Raw genomic sequence first — 6,861 nt, forward strand, 5'->3', positions numbered from 1 at the left:
AGTGAAATGATGATGTGTCATGCATGTCATGCGTGCGCACACATGCACTACTCAATTATTATCACTAAAAATGTTAGTATCAATATACGAACACATGACCTCTTATTCATAATGTAAAGTTATAACCATCTCTACAATGATATAATGTATGACCCTAAAGTAATGAAAAAAGACAAAAGTCATTCTTATAAATATTCAAACTTTAATGCCCAATATATATTTTAATAACATTCTATTGTAAAAAAAATTAGTTAATCTTTTTTAATTACTCAGATCATACGTAAAAATGTTAATGGTTACACTGCTTCTTTAGATAATCATTGTGTATTTTCCAAAAATATATTTTTTTTATTCAATTTATAATAATTGATAATTTAGGAAATTTCTTATGTTATGTTTATAAGTGAATTACTCCGTAGAAAAAATAAAGTTTTATACGGGTTACTAATCAAGTAAGACTTGAAACAATAAAGTATCTGAACATAGGAACTGTTATGAAACTCTCATATGTTTAGAGGAAATTATGTAACATGGCAACAAATGAATTTAAATTAAATTAAACAAATACGGATAGTTTTGCAAGGAAAAAAGCATTAACTAGATAAAGAACAAATAACAAATAATAAAAACAATAAAATTCGGGGCATTGCTCGGGTCACTAACTGGTTATATTGTTATAAGTTCATTATTTATATTGAAAGAGAGACGAATCAAAGAGTGACATTTGTCACCTCCGTATTGATTTCCTCTCTTTTAGTATATTATATAGAATATATAAAATAGATTGTCAAAAAATATCTTGTTTTTAGGTCAGTTTGTGAACTAGTACCTTATAGTTTATTTTGTTAAAAAGTACCTTGAATTAAAACGGGACATTTGGCCCACATTCCGGCCAAACAACCAACATCTTGCCCATTGACACTGAATGTTGGCAAAAATTAAGTGGGAAAATAGCGTGTACGCGCAGGCGCAATTGTATATAATAGAGTTTTGCCACTAAAACACTTAAATGACACATTTGGATCAAAGATTTTTGGTGTGTTAATGCCTATTTTTAAAACAAAACTAGGAGCGCGTCGGATTTCCTGGTCAAGTGTGTTACACGCACATTTTTTAGGGAAAGTGAAATCAATGGACGAAAAGTTACTGTTTGACCGGAATGTTCACCAAAGGTCCCATTTTTAATAAAACTTGTTAATTCAAAGTAATTTTTGACAAAATTAAACTAATAAGATACTAGTTCACAAACTGACCTTAAAAACAAGATACTTATTTGCAATATTTTGCCTCTATTTTATCATGTAAAAGTTGTTTATTTTGGTGTTGTTAATTGACCCTTTGAAGCTTTCTTTGTGTGACCGATGGCCTGCACTCGAATCTTGCAATCAGGTACAAATTTGTTACCTTATCATCTACTAGTATTACCTAATTATGAGATTTACTACAAAAAGAAATTCATGGTGAACACTGAACATTGTCTTGTTTGTGAATTGTGATAATATATTAAAGTGTTATGAAGCAAACGACAGCAATGTGAATGATCGATTCAGTATGTTGCCGGATGAAATTCTGATATTGATCATGTCCAAGTTACCAATAAAGGAAGCAGGAAGAACAAGTGTTGTTTCGCGCAGATGGAAATATATATGGCATTGTTTGCCTGTCTTATTCTTCGAAGCTAATTCTGCAGGAAGGGAAACGATCATAGACTTCCTCGTGCAACATCAGGTTTTACTAGGTTGGTGAACAATGTTTTGGAAGCTCATCTTGGTACGACTATAGACGAGTTAAGAGTGATCTGTGACTTGGATGTTAGCCATGAATTCGATATCGATAAGTGGCTGGCTTTTGCTTTCGCAAAACACGTCAAACGGGTTGAACTGGACTTGAGTCACTTCACAGAACTAACCAATAGAACTATTCCCTTGATTAATGACTGGGACTGCTACACTTGGCCTCTCCAAAGTCGTTTGAAATTGAAATCTCACAATCTGGTTTCCCTAACATCTTTGAGTCTCAAATATGTCAGTGTAACTGTAAAAGACATTGAATGCGCTCTGCATTCCTGCCCTGCCTTAGAGAATCTGTGTATTTTTGGTGGGTCAAATAGTTTAACATATATAAAGCTTCCTCATTTATCTCTAAAACTTAAACATTTAGAGGTATCATGTTGTCCCCGTTTGTTAAGCATTGACATTAGGCCTCCAAAACTGGTGTCATTAGCTTTACATGGACGGCGTATATTAGAGATTCATCGTTTTATGAAGTAACAATAGGTAATGGAGATTATGATGGTGGAGAGATTGCGGCCTATGCTTGTAGCTCCCTTTCTAAATACTTGTTGCAGATTTTTTTAGTGTTTTTGCTTATGTTTTTCCCCCCATTTCATAATATTGTCTTATCATGCAGCGGTATTTGGAAATATGTAAACCACCTACCATGACAACAAACCTTAAGCATCTACAACTCCATGTTGAAGCAGAGGGTGGTGATAGTATACTTGGATGGACTTGTTTAATCGAGGCGTGTCCTGTCCTTGAGTACCTCACTTTGAAGGTATGTACACCACATAACCAAAAATCAATACACCCGAGGTTTGAACTCTAGACCTCATGTCTAAATGATAGTTCTCATTACCATCTTAACCAACCACCAATTGTGGTTTATTTCTTCACGTTAATTTATAAATAAATGTTAACATGAAGTCTAAACCAATTACATTTTTATTTGATTTTTTATTTTCTATGGAATATTTTGAAAAAAAATAAAAATAAATAATTAGGACAACTATGAAGAAACATGATGTCATGAATCTCATAAGCATCAACTATAGAAATACCTTGCATGGCTGCTTATATCTAATTTGGTGTTATTAATTTGAAGCACTTAGTTCCACTAGAAAACAAATTATACAATTGTAAGATGATCTAATTGGAAAATTACTTGACATGATAAACGACGTAGTGTAGTTGACACACTTAGTTGATGTTTTTAACTTTAAGGTATACGTGCATTTCGTCAAGTATTGAGCTCAAGAAAAATCTATAATTTTAACTATTCAATGTAGCGATCCGGGCCACACACTAGTTTTATTCTAAACCTTGTGCAAGACATGATCATCATGATCCCGGCTCGGAAAATAGGGTGTTGGGCAGAAAAGTTCGACCCAAGGTTTGTCTCGGTACGACCTAATGGGCATAACTTTTAAGGCGTGGCCCGGTCCGAACCTGCATTTTGATCAAGTCTACCTTGTACGTGCAAGACCTTTTAATTTGTGGAAACAAAGGTCAATTAACATTTATTGTATGGCAAAGAACTGAAGATCCTCCAAAATTGATGGTCATGCTAATTGGATCATGGTTTTCTCATCTTACAGTTCTTATGGCCGAAGCAATACTATTCTACTCAAATACCTCGAAGGAATATATAGACAAATACAAAGGGCGTCCCATCAGAAACTTGAAGACCTTGGAGCTCACTGGGTCTGGAAGTCCTCTTGGATTGCCAATTGACCTTGAATTTGCAACCTATGTGGTTGAGAATTCCATCATGTTGAAAGATGTAATTTTCTCATCACCATTATCGCCACAACTATACAAATATTTTAAGCCCATTTACATATATGCGGCAAAACGTGTTTCCAAATTCGGAAAGACGTTGCCTTCGGGAGTTGCCTTTAAATACAAAATTGTAACAAAGAGTTGTACATCATGTACCACTTAGGCTCGGTTCTTTTGAACTTATAATACTTTATTTTTTAATTTCAAGATTTTTAATTTCAATTTAGTTAATTTAATTTACTTTCAATTATTTTTTAATAATGTTATTATTAATAAAATAATAATAATAACCATTATTATTATATAATAATAGTAATCATTAATAATAACAATAATCAGAATAATAATAATAATAATAATAATAATAATAATAATAATAATGAATTGTTATTATATTTATTGTTTTATTATTATTACTATAATAATCTGAAACACATGAATGAGCTGTTTCGTTTCAATCCGTACCGCTTTAGCCTGAGGAAAACCAGTTTAATCCAAATCGTCTACAATCGGAACTGTTCAACTCGTTAATCTAAACCATCTACAACCCATAACCCGTTTAATCCCACAATCTATTACTATATACTAAAAGAGACACCAGGAATGACACGTGTCAATTCCTGGTGCGATTTTTCCCGCCAAAATGTTTTAATTTTTTTTCTTTTTTTTTTCTCTTAAATTACTAAAACTAGATTTTTGCCCGTGCGATGCACGGTTCTATTAAATTGTTATGTTTAAATAAAACTCCTATGTATATACCAATTTTATATATTAGATTATATTAGTTTTTTTATTTTGCATTGAATTTCATTTTAGATTTTTTTTTTAATTATGAGAGTGTTTGTTTTTTGATGAAATAAATATTAATAATTAATTAATAAAAATACCTACGTGGCACTCGAATTTTTTAATTCAAAATTTATTTTAAAATGTTATTTTTCATTGGCCGATACTATTAGAATTCCTACGTGGCGCTCTAATATTGGATTAATGTTTGATTTTAAATTGAATTTTATTTATTTTATTTTAGATTAGTGTTTGATTTTGGATGAATTTTATTTTAACTTTATTTTTATAAATTATTAGAGTTTGATTTTAGATGGAGTTGTATATATTAGTAATTAATTAATTAAAATATCTACGTCGCAATCGATTTTTTTAATTCAAAAATAAATTAGAAATCTTATTTTTCATTGGCCGAAACCATTAGAATTTTATTTTAACTTTATTTTTTAATTATTAGAGTTTGATTTTAGATGGAGTTGTATATATTACTCCCTCCATTTCTTTTTGATGTATCCATTTGGAATCTGGTGTGGTTTTTAAGAAAATTGGAATATTGGTTTGTATGGGTATAAGTGTAATGATTTGGTGTAAGAGAAATGATTGGGTGTAAGAGATTATAATAAATAAAGGAGTGAGAAAATAATAAAGAAATAAGGTAAGAGAGAGGAGTGATAATGATGGGTAATAAAGGAGGTGAGATAGTGGGTATGTGGGGAAGGGAAAAGAATTAAATATTATGGGTGGGAAAAATTAGGTGGGAATATGGGTAGAATCTTTAGGTATTTTGGTAATTAGATAGAAATGTAAGGGTATTTTAGGATAAAATGTATATCCAAAAATAGAATAGATTCTAAATGGATACAACAATATGAAACGCTTAAAATGGAAACGGATACAACAAAAAGAAACGGAGGGAGTAGTAATTAATTAATTAAAATATCTACGTGGCACCTAATTAATTATCTACGTGGCAATCGATTTTTTAATTCAAAAATAAATTAGAAATCTTATTTTTCATTGGCCGAAATCATTAGTAATCCTAGGTGGCGCTCTAATATTTCAGCAAATATGCCTCCTTTATATATATAATATATTAGATTAAAACTGTATAAAGACAGATTGCAACGATTTTATAATTAAAAAGGTTGACTATTTTTAATGCATTTAAATTGGTGGTAATCTTATTTTTCCTTTTTTAGTATTAGATTCCTCAAAATGAATACAATTAACAATATTTGACCATAAGTATTAATATATCAACGACCTAAATTACATAAATTGGTCATAATTTCAGCAATTTCAACTATCTTTGGAGAATATATTAAAGCAAAGTTTCAGCGATTTCATATTTAAATTGGTCATAATTTTATTTTTCCTTTTTTTATTAAATTCCTTTAAACGGGTACAATTAATAATATTTGACCATAAATAATATTCACAAATTCTTATTTACAATGGGTGTACAATAAATATTGTACACCGAAGTAAAAGTTAACTCAAAATGCTTAAAAGTTAAGCTTATATATGTAAAAGTTATCTATTTTTAAGTGATTAATTTTTTCATTTTAATAAAACTTATTTCTTCAAAATCACTTATAATGTATAAAATTAATCATTTAATCATTTCTATCAACTTTCTTTTTTACTAATATAAAAGTTAATTAAAACTAGGTTAAAGTTACGAAAAAATGGGTAAAAGTTATCTTGGTGTACAATAAATTTATTGTACACCTTGTGCGCGCAAGACCTTTTGAATAATATTTCAACGACCTTACTTAAATTAGTCATAATTTTAGCAATTACAGTAATAGATTTGATAGAGAATCGTGAAACTGCCAAAAAAAAAAAAAAAAGCGATATAGAATCGTAATCTACGGTGCACGTTATGGAAATTATCTATTACATAAATTATATACAAAACTAAAATCAACATATTAGTATAGAGCTTAACATATAAAAATCAACATATTAATATATCAAATATTTTGGTCAAATTAGCATATCAAGCATATAAAATATGTAATACGTAGTATGATGAAAATTGAGTCATCCGAATTAGATGATTATATAAATACATTTATCAATTATGCAGTAACTTTAGGGACCGAAATATTTCAGTCAAATATATTACGAAGTATAAAAAATATAAAAAATTAGTCATTATCCGTGCATGCACGAGACCTAATCTAGTTGATCTTAAATTCTTAACCTTTTAAAAGTTAGTTATTGTCCTTGTCCCCTAATTAAGGTCTCAATATTATAATATATAAAGGTAATGAAAATTAAAATTTTAGTAATAACCTAATATTGTGATTTTATAATTTGGAATCGAATTGATTAGACCTGAAGTGCAACCCGCTATCCGTTTAATCCCACTGTTGGTTTTCACACCTATATGATAAGAACTTGAACCCAATATAACCCGACTAAACTTGATCAACACGACCCATTTCAAAACCCAACCTGATATGAGTTAGATCCGTTTATCCGAAGCGTGTACGTATAGTGTAGTACA

The 6,861-nt window shown here is 29.9% G+C and overlaps 1 pseudogene; it reads left to right on the forward strand.

Moving 5' to 3' along the window:
* Positions 1-1,131: 1,131 nt before the first annotated feature.
* On the forward strand, positions 1,132-3,723 carry LOC110781632 (F-box/LRR-repeat protein At1g06630-like; annotated as a pseudogene).
* The last annotated feature ends 3,138 nt before the right edge of the window (positions 3,724-6,861 follow it).

The sequence above is a fragment of the Spinacia oleracea genome, chromosome 5 (assembly GCF_020520425.1).
Source record: "Spinacia oleracea cultivar Varoflay chromosome 5, BTI_SOV_V1, whole genome shotgun sequence".
Classification (NCBI taxonomy): domain Eukaryota; kingdom Viridiplantae; phylum Streptophyta; class Magnoliopsida; order Caryophyllales; family Amaranthaceae; genus Spinacia; species Spinacia oleracea.